An 18897-nucleotide genomic window follows, 5' to 3' on the forward strand; every position below is an offset into this window, starting at 1 on the left:
AACATAGTGTTGGGTTGTCAAACTACACAAATTGTATATTAATCCATCTTAAGTTTAAGACGGGTCGAATATACTTATATGGAACAATAGGTCTTGGTATAGACGGGTGGGGCGAACAAACGGGTAAAGACCTCTAATAAAATGGGTAGGGAGGACAAGGTGGGGCACCCCCCATGTGCTTCCCACTTTATGACAAATGGGTATTTTGTGAGGGAAAATGGTATCCGTCTATACATATAGACGGATAGTGTCCGTCTATAATGAGAATTTGTGTATGTGGAATGAATAAATCAAAAGCAAAATACATGGAACAAATAAAAGATTTGTCATATACACACATATAAAATGTTATTTGATCCGTTTTAAACAATACCCTTGTCTTAAGTAAGACTTGTTAGTCAAACTAATCCAAATTTGACATTCTACTTTGTTTAGCTCTTGAGTTTATTTGAGAATAAATAAAGGAAAAATGAGGTAAGAAATCGGTCCAAATTTGGCAGCGTTTCTAATCTTCTATGTGTTGTTCGGTTTTGCCGTTACTACTTTCTCCGCGACTTCGGGGTATAGTCAGTGTATTTACGGAGTGTTTTCTTTGCTTTTGAGCTTGACTTTTGTTTGGTTGTTAATCAATCGCTCCTGCTTATAGACTTATTTTAAGGACTATTATCGGTTGATATCGAGACTCAATATTGTATTTTCATATACTATTACGTAGAATTCATCGTTTAAGACCATTTTCAAGCAGAAGGTCGAGTTAATCGGATCACCAATATTTTTCCTCTTAATCACGCCTTAATTATCTTGACTCACTTTCACCCTTCCTAGTAAAAAGTCACGACCTAGGTTTTCAACTCGATCATTTTCCATTTTTCAGCCAATGAGAGAGTGTCACCTACCGGGTCACCATACTTAACCAAAGGTCACCTTCCTTTGTTTTGATGGTTGTCTTTTTTTTTTTTTTTTTTTTCCAGCCAATAAGAGAGTGTCACCTATCGGGTTACCAACAAGGTCACCAACTCAACTCAAGGTCACCAATTGATGACCCCCTGAGTAATTCAAGGTCACCAAAATTATCCCCTTAATCATAATTTAAGGTGTCATTAAGGTGACCCAACAAGGTCACAACCCAGTCGATGACCTTGCTTGGGGATGGTCTAATGAACATTACATTTTATATGTGAGAAGATTGTACTGAATCTCAATAAAATCGGCTACGCCATCTTATTTTCTTTTATATGTATTAAATTTTAAATTTGTTTGTGTTAAATGATATAATCTTGATATTATTATGATGGTTATAAGAGAGATTTTGATAGTGAATATTGTATTGTATATTATGAAAATCGCAATCATCGTATTACAAGAGTTAGGTATTTATATAAGACCAACCTAACTAACTATTTCCTAAAATCGGATTTGTAACAAACTTTCCATAATTAGTTTTCCTAACTTAACATATACAAATAACTAACTTTCCATATTTGATATGTCTAACATATCCCCCTCAAGCTAGGTATGATGGATGATTAAACCTAACTTGCGAGTAAAATATTGATGTTGATCAGCTCCCAAAGGTTTGGTCATCACATCAGCAATCTGCAACCCAGTTCTGAGATAATCTGTCTTCAAGAAACCTTCTTCCTGCTTTTCTCGGACATAATGGCAGTCTATACTAAGGCGCTTTGTCCTTTCATGGAATACAGGGTTCTCTGAAATGTGTATTGCTGACTTATTATCACAATATAGAGGAATAGGTTTAGGTATGGTTACTCTGAGTTCAATTAGCAGCCTGTCAAGCCACACCAACTCAGATGTAGTAAATGATAAACTCTTATATTTTGACTCAGCAGAGCTTTTGCTGATGATGGGTTGCTTTTTGGTCTTCCAAGATATAAGTGAATCCCCAATGTAAATACAGTAACCACTCAGAGACTTCTTATATTTTGACTCAGCAGAGCTTTTGCTGATGATGGGTTGCTTTTTGGTCTTCCAAGATATAAGTGAATCCCCAATGTAAATACAGTAACCACTCAGAGACTTGCTAGTATACTGACATTGACCCCAGTCTGCATCACTGAATACAGTGACAGTGATGCTTGACTGAGATTTATACAATAATCCTGCATTCACTGTCCCCTTTAAGTACTTGACAACATGTATAGCTGCTTGTAGATGAGGTAGTCTAGGCTCACTAACAAACTGGCTTATGTGTTGAACATCATAAGACAAATCATGCCTAGATAAATTCAGATAAAGAAGTCTGCCAACTAATCTCTTGTATTGTTCAGGGTCAGACAACAATTCTCCATTATCAGTTGACAATTTTAATCCTTTCTGCATTGGAAAAGCAACTGAAGTGCAATTTTCCATCTGCATATCCTTTAATATATCTAGGATATATTTCCTTTGGTTAATTAAGAGTCTGTTTGGCCTAGTTTGTTAAAAATGAGTTTCTATTTTATAAGTTTGATTTTTCAAAAGTAGTTTCCAAGGAACAGAAACATCAAATTGATGCTTCTATTTTTATGGACAAAAACATGATATTTGAGCTTTTGATGGGCAAAAACATGATACTTGAGCTTTTGAGAATCTACTATTAGCTTTTAGACATATGATATGTTTGGCCAAAAAGTGTTTTTAAGTCCAAAAACACTTTAAAAAACCAGGCCAAACACACACTAAAATTCCTGTAGAATTTCTGGAGATTTCCAATCCCAGAAAATACCTCATGGCACCCAAGTCTTTGATTGAGAATGCTTTGTCTAATGCCTACTTGACATTGTTTATCTCACTCACAGAAGTACCAGTGAGCAAGATATCATCAACATAAACTAATAATACTGTAAAATTATTAGTGGTTTCATCATATTTTGTGAATAATGAATAATCTTGTTTTCACTAAGAATATCCTAACTGATGCAGAAACTTGGTCAACTCCTTGTTCCATGGTCTTGAAGCTTGCTTGAACCCATAAAGTGATCTTTTGATACCAATTTGATGTAAAACAGTATGGAAAAAACGAGATTGAACAGATCGTTGAACTGTTCGTTCGAGTTTGCTATTTCTGAGATTGTGTATGTCGTGATAATTGGTAAATTTGCAGCGGAAATTGTGTTGTTTGGACTGATTATCTCGTGAATATGAATGTATCCGGATAGTATGGTGAATTCCTAGTCCTAACCTCGCAAGGTGTCAAACGCAGATTCACGCAATCAACCTCGCAAGGAAGATCTAAAGATTAAGCTCGCAAACCTAATCAGGATAATGCTCACAAATGTAAACAATTTTATTGCTGGAAATTCGATGATGCTTCTCTGATCATACACGGCCTAATATACTCCTAAACGAGGTCACAATTCGACCCAAACCCTAACTTGGAAATTAAGCTATCTTTCCCTTTCCTAAACTAACTAGGAAAGTAATTAAAATACTAAAAACTAGAATACAATCAGATATAGGGTATTCTAATTTGACTAGGATTAGGAAAACCTAGCTTTCCTAACTTTATTAGAAATAGTAATTAACTAACTTATTATTCCTACACAATTTAGGAAACCGTGTATCCTAGTTATCCTAGGAACCGTGATATGCAGCCCAAAGCCGTGTTATGCGGCTCCCATACCTTCCCATTTTAGCATCAACACATTACTCGATCCAAGCTCAAATCCTTTTACTAGTTGAGTTACATTTCGACTAATAAGAAGTTCATTTGCTTGTTCCGAACATGCTCCTGCATCATTCTTACAAACCATATCTTTTGGCACATCATATCCCTCTGGAACCCTCATGTAAACCTCCTCATCAAGAAACCCATGTAGAAATGCATCGTTAATATCCTAACTAACTTGATATATACAAATAACTAACTTTCCATATTTGATATGTCTAACAGTTTGTTTTGTTATTATCTTTTGCGATTATAAGTATGATAAGAAGTTCATTTTCTAATTGCAAGCACCAATAAAATTGGCAAAAACTGCCGAGTATATGAAGTGTATATTTCACTTGTACTGATCATTTGTTTACTTATTTCAAATTGTGATGTATTAATCATTTGCTTATCATTATATTTTGAGAATGCTATTGATAGCTAATGTGATCATTCAAATAATTTCAATCCACTTGTTATATAATACAGAGTAATTAACTACGGTTGGTCTTCTCTTCTTTTTTTAGTGTGTAAAAAACAAAAGTAAACAGATGACCGGATTAGAAGGAGTAACAAATGGGGATTATTGAGAAAGGAAGATGTATTTTTTTTGAAAGCAACTGCCTCAAGGCAATACTAAATAGATAAACGATCAAACTGTACAGCAGCGTTTGTAGACAATGGTAAACCATCATCCCATACAACACGACCCAAAACACGAGGAATACAATGAGCTACACAGTTATTAGAGCGGGATACATATAGCCAAAAGATCGACTGAAACTGAGAACTACACGCAAGGATGTCCTCGATCAGCAATGAGAACATACTTCTTCCCGTCTGCTTATCTTTTATGAGCAAGGAAGATGTATTTTGATTAAAGGAGAACATAAAGTCACTTGGGTCAAATATGGGGTGGAGAACGTTTTAGAGGAAACACAATTGTATGTTTAAACAATAAATAAATAAATAAAATTTTGCATAAATTTTTATATATGATTGATCGTCATACAATATAAAACGGGATTAAATTATATTTACTCTACATGTAAACAACGAAATATTTGTGCGTGACTTTTATTATTGTTATTTTTTATAAGCTCACTTTTCTCATTTTATTTACAAGTAATTGAATTGATCTCACTCTCAAGTAAACAAGATTAAAAAAAAATATATAGTGCAAAAATTAATACAAGTATCTAAAAAAGAAGATCATCTTTTGTGAGTATTATTTGGTATGCTTGACGTTGCATAAATGTTCTTCAACTAGTGACAAGTCTTTAAGACATGGGTAATAACTAATAAGCCGGTAATATTTACATGGACATATGAGGAAGTCAGTCTCGTGTAAAATGGTTTACAGTATCATATTATAAAACGATATAACAAATGATCTTAATATTATTATTAGAAAAGTGATGTTGGTGGAAGTTATTTTAGTTAGAATTTTTAGGTAAAATACTTATTTGATTTTTACAATAATATTGTAAAACGGTTTTATATAAGAATTGTTGTCGAAACATATCCATGTACACAGTACACTCCATGGACCATGGTAGAGGATCATGCAGCATGTATCACGTTTCTTACTTACTGCAATGCAACAGTGACACTTATTCTTTCAATTCAACTTTTTTGTTCTCATTATTGTATTAGGTTAAAAGTAGAAAAATCAAAAAAATGAAAGAAAAAAAAGTACTCCCTACCTGACTCGGGAGAAGTATTATTCTCGGTGACCTGGCGATTGACTCGACTCAAATAACCCCGAGTTGTACCGACCCGACATCTGAATTGTGAACCCGAGCATGACACATAATCCAAATTAACCCGAACAAATATGATCCAACATGAATGTTTATTGTTGCAAACTTGCCGTTATCGGTAAAAAAAACTTGTTATTTTTAGACCTAAAAAGCGAAAAATAAACTCACTCCGAAATAACCTGAATCAACTCAATCAGACCCAAAATCTTTCAAATCCGAAAATCACTATCCGGGCTTTCTGATCCAATTTGGTTCGAATCGGGAAAAATCAAGTGTGAATCAGAAATCAAATTCCCTAAAAAGTTTGTACCGGAGTTTGGACCGAAATTTTAATTTCGGTTCCAGCCGATACACCCCTAGTCCCCATGAGACTTGGCAAACATGTCACTTCTATTCGGTGTTGGATCATATTACATCGGTTCGATATCATTCGGAGATAACTTAGTTTTGGTTTCAATTTGATTTGGTTTGAATCCAAATCTAATCCGTTTGTCATATCCAGGACTTTTGATAATTTGCTTGTAGTAGTGAATTAGTGACCCATCGAACGTTGGTTACATAATAGATGCAAATCACGTGGCCAACATGAATGTGCTGACTATTAAAAATAAGCGAGTCTCACTTGTGTAACGGACACTATCCGTCACAAGTGAGTGAAGGGTCACCTCCCTCTCACACAAATGCAAGTGGGAGGCAAATGGGGCGCTTTATTTTCGCCCTATTTGCTCTCCCACTTGCATTTGTGTGAAAGGGAGGTGACCCGTCACTCACTTGTGACGGATAGTGTCCGTCACAAGTGAGAATTTGTGATTAAAAATATCCGTAAGTGGTAAGGGCTATATTTAAGGAGCTATAAAAAAAATATATACTTAATATTTGTATTAATATATATATATCAGTTTATTGTTGTCAAAAAAAAAAAATATTTGTATTAATTGTACTGGGTAATACGTAATTTAATTCTTAATTTTTTAAGTTAATAACAAATATTAAAGATATTAAATGTTTAAGTACAACGCTAAGAACTGTATTTAGAACTATCCATAATTAATTATTTAATTTAAAATAAACAAAAGTGACACTTCAATCATATTGAACCAGCCAACGATAGCCTGCTATAAATAGCCATCCACTCACGACTATTTAATTGATAAACATTGCCATAATTTGACCCTTTTTTTTATCACGGCCTTTGATAGTATATCCAAACCAAAATGATCCCTACTTTTATTGACGGCTACTCTTATTTGTGACGGTTCGTATTCATTAATATTGAGTTTTAGGCTAGATACGTAACACTTTATGTAATTTTATTTGATCAAAATTTATTTATGTGATTTTGTGCAAGTGTTTTGACAAGTAAATTTTATTTGTCAAATAAGTTCACGAAATAAAATCTTTACCTAAGTCAGAAAGACCATTTGAGATTTCAGTCGACCGAAATAGGACATTTTCCATGTTTTACCCTTGACTCTATAATATTAAATAATTATTATATCCTTTCACTTTATTTTACCAAAAAATCAGCTAGTTTGCCAAACATTTTTTATAGAATCAGTTACTGTAACAACAAATTTTGTATAGCTATAACTGAAATACAAAACAAGGAAACAAAATGAGTTTTTTATTAATATCAGAAAAGTTCGTGTACAATCTCTAATAATCCTCCGATTCTAAACAAATAGAATGCACGCGTGTAGAGGGTGTATGCACTCTACGCGCGACGTTGACTTGTATTCTTGAGAGGTCGACGACTTGAGTCTCTCTTGAATGTTTGAATGTTTGAACATTCGAGCTTGAATGTTTGAATATTCGAGTTTGAATGTTTGAGTTTTCTTCTTGCGAGGCGGCACAAATTTGTTGTGCTTGTTGACCGCTTACGTTGAATTTCACGAGATTTAGGAGAGAATTAGGAGAGCTTTTCTTTCCTTCAAGTTTTTCTATCTCTGGTAATGAATAAGCCTGGGGTATTTATAGATAAAAAGCTGGGCTTTTCCTCGGGTTTGGTCACAAGCCCATTTCTCGGCCCATTCGCAATTTTAGCCCAATTTGACTTTGTTTGGGTAGAATAACTCAGAATGACCCAAATTTGATTTAAAAGGGACAAAAATAATAATTAAATTGAGTAATATATTTATTATTAACCCAAATTAATTAACTTCTGTATTTTCGACATTTAAATAAAATTTTAATGCCTACAAATTGCCCCCTCGAGACTTTGTCATGCCCACTTTCGAAGTGTTTTAGCGTGGCGGGGTCTCGACACATTCTTTTGGTTTGACTTGGAAGTCGACGGCTATCCATCATGTTGCATCGATAGCATTTTTTTTTGGCCATCCTGTCATTGTCTGACTTGGCGGATAGCATTTGAATTTTTCGTCACCTTGGTCGTTTTGTAACCTTGACGAATTGCACTTAAATTTATGTCACCCTGGTCATTTTGTAACCTTGACGGACGAGACTTTTTATGTCACCCTGGCCATTTTGTAACCTTGACGGATGATACTTGAATTTACGTCACACTACTAATTAACGCTTCATGGGTAAGCAATTTTGATCAAGTGTATAATTTTTTTTTTTTAACCGAAGACTTGAGCAAGTTGTAAATTCTTGAAGGCAACAATTGTTTTTTTTTTTTTTTTTGGCTCTTGGAAAGGTGAGGCAACAATTGGCTCTTGGAAAGGTGAGGTGACACATTTTTTTTTGGCTCTTGGAAAGGTGAGGTGACAATTTTTTTTTCTCTGGCTCTTGGAAAGGTGAGGTGATAAAGACACAAGCATTTTATTTTTTAATCATAAAATCTCCCTATATATGTCAAGCCATGCATCCTTCCGTCCATACTTCCATATTCTTCCTGTTGAAGATAAAAAAATAGCTACACCTTCTCTTTGTAATTCATACACATATATTATATTCCATGTTAATGTTTTTTTTATGTTCACTTTGTAGGCACAGATATTTTATCGGTCGATGACCAGATTACGCCTCAAAAATCGTAACTGATGATCGGGACACAAAAAGATCACAGTAAGTTTTTTTTTTTTTTTTTTTTTTTTTTTTTTTTTTTTTAGGCATCTTTGTTTGAAAATCACCGTCACTTTTTTTTTTTTTTTTTTTTTTTTTTTTTTTTTTTTTTTTCGACGTCTTACCATTTGACACATTTTTTTTTTTTTTTTTTTTTTTTTTTTTTTTTTTTTTTTATGATACCCTTGCTTTTTCAGGGTCGTCATGGTATCCTTCAAGGAGCTTTGCAACAAAGATTTTACCTACCTTGCCATAGTCGACAATGAAAAAGATGATGCAAATTCCGGAACCCGCTTTGTTACTCGCCAATCCTTGCGCTCTTCCAAAGGTGAAGCTAGTGTGGTCAACAAACATTGTTTCGATCCTGAAATGTCATCAAAGTTCGATATTGCCAAGTCGGATGTGACAGCCCGTTTTCTTCTGAAGAGCACCTTCAAGACAATGGCCGACGAATATTCCACCTATCTCTTACTTGGACGGAGAATAATTGCCGGATCAATGAAGTAGGGCTCTAACAACTTGAAGATTTACGGAGAGTCAAGACATACTGCTGGATATTGGGAGTGGACCGAAGATGTGCTTGCTCGCTTAGGTGATATCCTTGAAATCTCTTCCATCAGCTCGGCGATCAACGCATCATTGTACTCATATGACAAACACGTGCCAGTAATGCGCGCCTTCTTTGAAGCTTGGTGCCCTACCACAAACACCTTTCATACCAGAGAAGGAGAACTGTCCATTTCTTTGTGGGAGAATTCGAGACTTTCTGGATGACACATTTTGGTTTCTCATCAAGCAACGCACTTGTCTTGTCAGACGCAAGAGGATTTTAAGCCACTCATGGTTGAGTCGTTTAAGTTCTTTTCCAAGTTATGAAGCAAGCCACATGTCCCGTTGGCCACTGAAGCATTTGAGGCATCCCGGGTGGATCATTTCAAGACTTGACCGTGGATCGATTGGATACTTCAACTGACTCCAAGGACTGCGAGAAATTTAAAATTTGGAGCACGAATTCGATTCTCCTCCAAGTCATCAAGAAGCAAGCAATGGACCGTGCCGACGATTGTTGGAGAGTTTGAAGCATTCTGCGGCGCGAGATACTTCGATTTCTTATTTGACCCATCATGCAAAAATGAACTTGTTCATGGACCGTTGAAGACCGTGAGAGATGCCGAGGAATTTGAGGTGGAGCACTTCGATACTCTCTTGATCAGTCCACCACATGAGGAATTCAAGCTACTTCCTTCAATCCGTTACGCAGTGCGAGATTTGTTCGAAGGTCTTTGCAAGGCTCTCTATGTCCATGTGGAAGAAGGAATGCAATGACCCATATGAAGTAGAGCTCGGAGGATTTGAGCATGAATGATGTTCCTTGAAGCTTGCTTGATCGAGAATCATGGATAACTGAAGGATCATCGTCAACTACTCATGGTCTACACTTGTTCGATGGAAGGCAAGACACTTGGAGATCTAGAAGATACGAGAACATCTTTTTTTTCTTAAGGCAAAATCCGTCAATGATTAAGACTGTCCTTGACCTTAAAGATCGATCGATTTGAAGTTTATTTAGCCGTGCAAAGTTTAAGCTCTTGCGGGCAAGGAGCGATTTGAGAGGTTCGAAATTTTGGTGTGGCTGCATTTAAACAAAGTGTTTGTTCAAACTGCCTACGTACTCGCAAAGTGACCATTGAGGACAAATTGCAAGATCAAGCCAACGTAGTTCAGGGAAGGATTTTTTTTGTTTGGGGATGTGGCTGCACCTAAGTAAATGACTTACTCAAGTTGCCTACGTACTCGCAAAGTACCCAAGTACTCTACAAGATCAAGCCTACGTAGTTCATGGAAGGATTTTGTTCTTTTTTTTTTTTTTTTTTTTTTTTTTTTTTTTTTTTTTTGGTATGCAGTTTAGCCTCATACTTAGGAGCTTATGCAGTTTAGCCTCTTGCTTAGGAGTAGTAGCGCTTCAAGAATTTTCCGTTGATCGGTCCTACATGAACACCGTCTTCATCAACAATCTTATAAGCACCATTGGTGTATACCTCTTGCACGACATATGGCCCATCCCACTTAGAAGTGAACTTGCCTTTAGGTTTGTGAGAAGTAATGATCGGCCTTCTTACAGCGAGCACCAAGTCTCCTGCCTGAAAAGATCGAGGGCGCACCTTTTTGTTGAATGCGCGTGACAACCGTGCTTGATAACATTGTAGCTTTTGTTGTGCTTGCAACCTTTTCTCGTCTAAAGCTTCCAACTCTTCCAAGCGCAGCTTGTCATTGTCATCACTTGTAAGTTCTTCATGAATGGCAACTCTTAAAGATTGAATTTGAACTTCTAACGGCAGCACGGCTTCAACTCCATACACCAACGCATACGGGGTTGCTTGAGTAGGTGTCTTATATGTAGTACGATAGGCCCACAATGCCTCACCGATTCTCTCATGCCAATCACGCTTTGACTTCGCCACCACTTTTCTCAACAAATTGCATAGCGTCTTATTAAAAGCTTGACTAAGCCATTTTTAGGAGCATTGTACATGGAAGACTTGTATTGTTTAAATTTAAACTTTTCAGCAAGACTTCTCATCAACTTGTTAAAGAATGGCTTGCCATTATCAGTTATGATGCGTTGTGGTACACCATACCGAAAGATGATTTGAGTGCGAATGAATTCAACAACAGTTTCCTTTTTTACTTCACGTACACTGACAACTTCTGCCCACTTTGAGAAATAATCTGTTGCGGCGAGGATATATTCATGCCCATTTGATGCTTTTGGAGCGATGGGTCCTACAACATCTAGTCCCCACATTTCGAATGGCCATGATGAAATGGTAGGATGCAAGGGTTCTGGAGGTTGGTGTATGAAATTTGCATTAAACTGACAAGCATCACACTTCTTCGCAAAGTCCATGCAATCTTGCACCATGGTTGGCCAATAGTACCCCATTCTTTTCACATGATCATGAAGCTTTGGACCGGATTGGTGAGCGCCACAAACACCCGAATGAGCTTCGTACATGGTTTCAGAAGCTTCAGTTTCGCCAAGACATCTTAGCCATTGCGAGGAACGATCGTCCGTAAAGTGTTCCTTATAATATATGAACCTTGGAGCACGACGACGAATCTCTACCTTATGTCTAGGGTCATCAGGAAGCTTTTGATGTTCCAATAAATCGATGATAGGTTGTCGCCAATCATCATTATCGACTTGGTAGACACTAATCATGTTAGATGACTCTGCAATTTCTCCTCCTTCTAGCGGCGGTTCTAGCGGCGGTACTACCCAACGGTTTGCAAAATGGAATTGTCGTGACTTCCTCGCCCCGGTGCCAAAGTGGTGCAAGATTAGCGCGTCACCCAACTTATTGGCATTCCTAGGCACATGTCCAATGTGAACACAATCCAACTTGTTAAGTAACCGGATTGCATATTGATGGTAGGGAATGAGATCATCTTTCTTCACTTCGAATTCATCAAGGACTTGGTTCACTACCAACAAAGAATCCCCGTAGATGTCTAAATCTTTGACCCCTATTTCAATCGCCATTTGAAGTCCTAAGATTAAAGCTTGATACTCTGCCACATTGTTTGAGCACGATTCGGTGAGCACAAAGGAGTAAGGCAACACATGACCTTCGGGAGACAAGAATACAACACCAACTCCGGCTCCATCACGTCTTTTTGCACCATCAAAATACATTTGCCATGGCGGAAGTACATCCACATAGAATATCTCTTCTCCAGGAAGATCATCTTGAAGTTCCCATTTCGCGGAATTTGGATGATCGACAAGGAAGTCACTAAAGCTTGCCCTTTGATGGCTTTTTGAGGCACGTGGACCAAGTCATCTTGTTTGAGTAGAATCGCCCACTTTGCTAGACGACCAGGACAAGACTGGCCTTGAGAGTATATACTTGATAGGATCATCCTTTGAAATTACATGGACGGTATGTGACTGCATGTAGTGCCTTAGTTTTGAATGCGAAGACCAAAGCCAAGCATATTTTCTCGATTTGAGAGTAATTGATTCGGCTCCCACCAAAGTTCGACTTAGGTAATAAAGAGCCCTCTCCTTCTTATCTTCATTCTCTTGAGCACATAATGCCCCCAGTGAACGTTCTTGTGCGGCGATGTAGAGGATAAAAGGCCTTCGAAGGCGGTGCCCCCAACACACAGTGCGGATGACAAGTACTTTTTGATACTTTCAAAGGCATTATGACATTTGTCATCCCATTGGAATATAGCATCCTTTTTCATAAGATGAGTGAATGGGTGGCGGCGTCCGCGAGGTTAGAGATGAATCTGCGAATATAAGCCAAGCGACCTTGTAGACCACGAAGCTCCTTCAAATTTTTAGGCTCTGGCATTTCTTGAATTGCCTTGATCTTTGATTGATCAACTTCAATTCCTCTATGTCGTACCACGAATCCTAAGAATTTCCCCGAAGTAACTCCAAAGGCACATTTGAGCGGATTCATCTTGAGTTGGCATTTTCGCAGTCTTTCAAAGACAGACGAAGGTCGTTGATATGGTCTTCTCTTTTCTTGGACTTAACCACAACATCATCAACATAGCATTCAATTTTTTTGTGCAACATGTCATCAAATATCCTTTGCATAGCACGTTGATATGTTGCTCCTGCATTCTTGAGACCAAATGGCATAACTTTGTAGCAAAAGATCCCTTTCGAGTACGAAACGCGAGTGGCCTCTTGATCCTCGGGTGCCATAAGAATTTGATTATATCTGCCGTGCAATCCATGAAGGAAAGAGCTTCATGTCCGGTCGTTGCATCAATCATAAGCTCGTGATTGGCAAAGGAAAATCGTCTTTTGGACAAGCATTATTGAGATCCCGAAAATCCACACATACGCCGAATCGTGGCCATTTTTTTCTTTCATCGGCACAATGTTAGCAATCCATGTTGGGTATGTTACCTCTCGAATGAAACCAGCTTCAATGAGTTTGTTGACTTCTTTCTCAATCTCAGGAATCAAGTCTGACCTAAAACGTCGTTGAGGTTGCTTCTTAGGACTTACACTCTTCTTAATCGCCAAACGATGCATTGCGACTTTAGGACTTAATCCTGGCATTTCTTTGTAACTCCAAGCGAAGACGTCCTTGTACTCGATTAAGAGCTTGAAGTATTCATCCTCCTCCTTTCTCGTAAGAAGAGCACTAGTATATATTGGTCGAGGGTCCTCCGAAGTACCTAAGTTGAGTTCCTTTAAGTCATCGACGGTTGATTGCCCCCCGTCCTCTAGCAATGCTGGAGCTTCATCAGCTTCAATCTCTTCACTCGCATCAAGGACTTCCTCTACGGTGATGTGATAAGATGTCATTATTTTATCTTCCAATTCTTCTTTGTTGCTTGCACTCGGCGTTGTTGAGGCTTCACCAAGTCGTGACTTCCGCTTTTCTTGGAAATATGATGACTTCTTTTGATTTGTAAGGACCACAACGTGCCTTTTTACCTTGAGGGGTTGCGCTTGCACTATGTCTACTACTTCTATGCGCTTCATTCTGGAAGGGACAACATCGAGATCATTACTAACTTTCACCTCTTCTTTGTTGCTTATCGAGGCTTGATGTGATTGCTTATGATCTTCAATCCCTTTGGGGTCTTTTAAGCGATCAAACACCGAACGAGATGAAGCTCCCAAATGTTTGAGTACTGAACCTTTCTTCTTCAAATGTGATGAGGTACCTGACTGACAAGCACAAGTGGCATTATTTTGAACACCCAATCTCTTGAAGATAGAAAAGCGATTTCTTAAAGGTACTTCTTGTTGTGACAAACTATGCCCCCCTAATCTATCGAACACAGAAAGAGCCACTCTTGTTGCAGGTGGTCGAATCTGATCGAAGACAGAGAGTGTTGGCGATGTTGTGTCATTTGTACTTTCATCTTCTGTCATTTCTTCAGGTGTGATGCACTGAGAGGATAATGCATCTAATTTTCGTTGAGCACCAATCTTTATAGGCGAAGGAGATTCATAGCCTAAACCAACCTTGGAAGCACTGAAGCTCCCCTCTTCCTTAAAAAGCTTCTTTTGAGTTTCGTTCAAGCCATAAGGCTCAACACTGATAATTTTGCCCAATGGAGTGGGATTTTCAAAGTCATATCCAGCTTTAGCCAACAACTTATATGCATTGGAGTTGAACACGCCCTTTTCTTGACCCTGGGACGATTCGCTTGATGATGGGGACGAACCCCGTAGAGCGTATCTTATAACTTGTTTTTCAACCGTGCTAGGCGAGAGGGTGATAAGCTTCACCATCCACTCTTGCTTGACTACATTGTTGGACTTAGCTTTCTCTTTGGTCATTGTTTTTGAGCTTTGATATTCTCGAAAAGGGCTTTCACCTTCCTTGCGTCGTGACTTTGGAATGTACCAAGCACCGAGTCGCATTCTTTTGTGGATCTTCTTTCTTAGCTTCCTCAACATGTTTGACTTTTTCGTTGCTCTTCGATTGGCTACTTTGGCCCACTTCCATTTTTGCATCGTTACTAGAAGTATTTGGAGAGTTCACAGCTTCTTTTTCTTTGCCTCTCGTCCCGATTGATGAAATAGTGGATGGTAAGAATTCACTTGAAGTGCCACTTTCCTCGAAGAACTTTGCATCCGCGAAGAATGAATCGACCTTAGAAAAAGGCTTGACATCACCATTGATCCTTCTTTCACCTCCACGATAATATTTTAGACATTGATGGAGAGTTGAAGCAACTACACCATTCTCATGCTTCGGGGCCGACCTAACAATAACTTGAACGAGGTCTTTGCATCAATAACATGAAATAAGGTGTCAGAAGATAAATCCTCCATGCTAAGATTTACACGAATTATGCCAACAAAGACGCTCGCCATTCGGGTTGAAGCCATGAATTATTGTTCGACTCATTGGATAACTCATCCATCGTAATGCCTAACTCAACCATGGTTGCCTTCGGCATGAGATTTACACTGCACCCTCCATCGATTAAGATACGGTTCACCCTCCCGCCTCTAATATAGCCCGACACATACAAAGGCCTATTGTGGAGCTTTGATCCAAGCAACAAATCTTCATCAGAGAATGATAAGGCGGTGTTGCAAGATACACATTTATTTTTTTCTGCTGCGAGCTCCCTGCGTCTTTTACCTTTTCTTCGTATAACTCGGATTCGAAGGGCCTGGATAACTTGTTGACGCATCTCCTTAGGAAGGTGAAAAATTTGCTTCCATCCCATGCGCTTTGGAAGAGCATCAAGAACGGTCAACACTTTGGTGTCTTTGGATTGACTTGAGTGTTCGAACAACGCGGATCTCGAAACACCAACTTTTTGTTTATCTCCTTCATTTTCATCAGTAACTACGACGAGTGATTGTGATAACTTTGTTGAAATAACCTTTTGGGAAAAACTCCTCCGAATGACAGGAGTTGGTGGTTGTTGTTCTAACAAATCATTTGGAAGGTCATGTGATTTGATCACCTTCTTTAATCTCTTTTTACCTTTGGAACAATGTGATCCCCTCCTCTTAGTTTGTTTTCTCTTTCGTGGTGGAGGTTGTTGATTTTGTGATTTTACTTGCTTCCTTGGCTTCTTTCGCATCACCAATGTCCAACCTTCATTATCATCATCGTTGATGGCCTCCATGGTTGCGATCGCACCTTGATTATCTTCGTGGTAGTGATATTGACTTTTGCACTCGAAAAGCTACGGGTTCAAGACTTCCAAATTGAAGCACACATATTTCTTCTTGCTTATGAGGGACTATCACATTCGAAACCTCCATGGTTGGCCCTTCAAGTCCTTCAATCATCTTATTTGGTGTGATTTGTTGTCACTGATGTCATCAAGATCCAAGATGATTTTCCCATCTTTTGCTAGTTGCATAATTTTTTTCTTTGAGGGTTATGCACTTCTCAAGGGGATGACTAACTAAACGATGATAACGACAATAGTTTGGATCTGCCGTCTTGTTTGCTTGGTCAGGGCGCTTTGATTTCGCAATGGATGACCTCTTTTTCCAAATGGATCATCGAGCATGCCCGAAAGATCCGAGTCGGGGAATGGATACTTCTTGTTTCGCAAGTCCTTTAGTGTTGGTTTATCACGCTTGAAGTCCTTGGTGTATGTCTCCTTCTTAGGCTTTGCGAGAGATTTTTGACGGGTGTGTCACCTTTGGTGGTAATCTGTCATAGATTCATTGGATGAGCCTTTAGAACCCTTGTCGGTTTTCTTGAACTCTTTCTTCTTCGCCCGGGGCTTAGAGGAAGATGAGTTCGTCTTCTTTCGAGCATTGATTGTTATCTCCATATCATGAGCACGTGTTGCCAAGTCTTGGAAGCTCTTTGGTTTATTCCCATTCAAGATGTATAGAAGGTCCCACTTCATTCCATTGATGCACATCTCAATGTCAAGTCTCGCTCAAACGATCCTTGCATTCCGGACTTAGTGCGCGCCAACGATTGATGTATTCCACAATGACTTCATCTTCCCATTGGGTTGTTTTGGTTAGCTCACTCATGCCCACTATGCGCCTTGTATTTGTAGAACCTATTCATGAACTCGTTCTCCATTTGGTCCCAGTGTCGATCGACTCGAACCTAAATCCGTATACCAATCGAAAGCTATGCCCTTGAGGGAACGAACAAACTGCTTCACTAACAAGTCTCTATCTGTCCCGGCATTATTGCATGTCTCCACAAAGTGAGCAATGTGTTGTTTGGGGTTACCTTTTCCATCGAACTGTTGGAACTTGGGGGGCTGATATCTAACAGGCATGCGTAAGACATCGATTCTCTTTGTGTAGGGCTTCACATATCGAAGACTGCTAGAGGAACCTTCACCTAACTGGCTCTTGATTGTGTTGGCTATCAAGTCTTGCAGTTTCTTCTCGGTGTAGGCACTAAGATCATTTTTAGGGGGCTTCTCACCATCCTTCTTATCATCTTCTTCTTCCTCCTCTTCAGTGTTATGATGGCTTGAGTTGTCCTTGTTACGAAGCTCTTCCATTTCCCTTTGAAGCTCTTCAATCCTCTTATTCTTCTCTTCATTTTCTTGCATCATCTTCTCGAGGAGCTTGTTCACATTCTCCATTTGTTCTTCGAGACTAGAGCCACCAACCACCATGACTGATTCGAAGATAGGGGTTGAAGCTTCCTCCTTCTTCTTTGGCGTTGCTTTCTTCACTTTGCGAGGGGATGAATCACCACTAGCCTTGAACTCCTTACTCTCCTTTTGTGGAGATGAAGCCTTGTTGATTATAGCAGTTGCAGCAGCAGCAATGGATGCAATTGAGTACTTACGAGGCCTTTTAGGAACATGAGCGGTGCGCAAGCTTTCAGTAGCAGCATTGATAGCAGCCTTCTTTGCCATTCTTCTTGTAGAAACACCAATTGAGGGCATGCTTGATGAAGGTGCAACACTAGGAGATCCTTTGAGGATTGATGCATAAGTTCTTGAAGGTGTGCTTGATGTGTTGGAAGACATCCTTGTTCTTGATGTAAACTTGTTATAGAGATGAGAGGTAGAGGTTTTCACGTCGGGTTCACCAAATTTGTAACAACAAATTTTGTATAGCTATAACTGAAATACAAAACAAGGAAACAAAATGAGTTTTTTATTAATATCAGAAAAAGTTCGTGTACAATCTCTAATAATCCTCTGATTCTAAACAAATAGGGTACGCGTGTAGAGGGTGTATGCACTCTACGCGCGACGTTGACTTGTATTCTTGAGAGGGTCGAACGACTTGAGTCTCTCTTGAATGTTTGAATGTTTGAACATTCGAGCTTGAATGTTTGAATATTCGAGTTTGAATGTTTGAGTTTTCTTGCGCAGGCGGCACAAATTTGTTGTGCTTGTTGACTGCTTACGTTGAATTTCACGAGATTTCCAGAGAGAATTCCAGAGCTTTTCTTTCCTTCAAGTTTTTCTATCTCTGGTAATGAATAAGCCTGGGGTATTTATAGATAAAAAGCTGGGCTTTTCCTCGGGTTTGGTCACAAGCCCATTTCTCGGCCCATTCGCAATTTTAGCCCAATTTGACTTCTGTTTGGACCCGAATAACTCAGAATGACCCAAATTTGATTTAAAAGGGACAAAAATAATAATTAAATTGAGTAATATATTTATTATTAACCCAAATTAATTAACTTCTGTATTTTCGACATTTAAATAAAATTTTAATGCCTACAGTTACCTTATCAGCTTTTAATTTTTAGTTACCTTATCAGCTAACTTTTCAAGTTTCAATTAGTTTTTCAGTTTTCAGTTTTCAGTTTTCAGATACCTTTTCAGCTAATTTTACCAAACAGAACCTTAATTTATACAGAAGATATATTCCGTAGGTATTTAGATTTGTTTCATACTAAGATGGTATTTAGATTAGTGTTAAGCCGTGTTCTTTTCCTCTTAACTTCTGCTAAACTTGACATTAATTTAGTTTAACTCATCTTTACTCAAATTAACTCTTTA

At 38.4% G+C, this 18897-nt stretch overlaps 1 long non-coding RNA gene across 1 annotated transcript; it reads left to right on the plus strand.

Moving 5' to 3' along the window:
• The first annotated feature begins 8256 nt into the window (after positions 1 to 8256).
• Positions 8257 to 9980, plus strand: LOC141637577 (uncharacterized). Its single transcript, XR_012541811.1, has 2 exons — positions 8257 to 8439; positions 8634 to 9980. It is a non-coding gene; the product is annotated as an uncharacterized LOC141637577 (long non-coding RNA).
• Positions 9981 to 18897: the final 8917 nt, after the last annotated feature.

This window comes from Silene latifolia, unplaced genomic scaffold (assembly GCF_048544455.1).
Source record: "Silene latifolia isolate original U9 population unplaced genomic scaffold, ASM4854445v1 scaffold_119, whole genome shotgun sequence".
NCBI lineage: Eukaryota > Viridiplantae > Streptophyta > Magnoliopsida > Caryophyllales > Caryophyllaceae > Silene > Silene latifolia.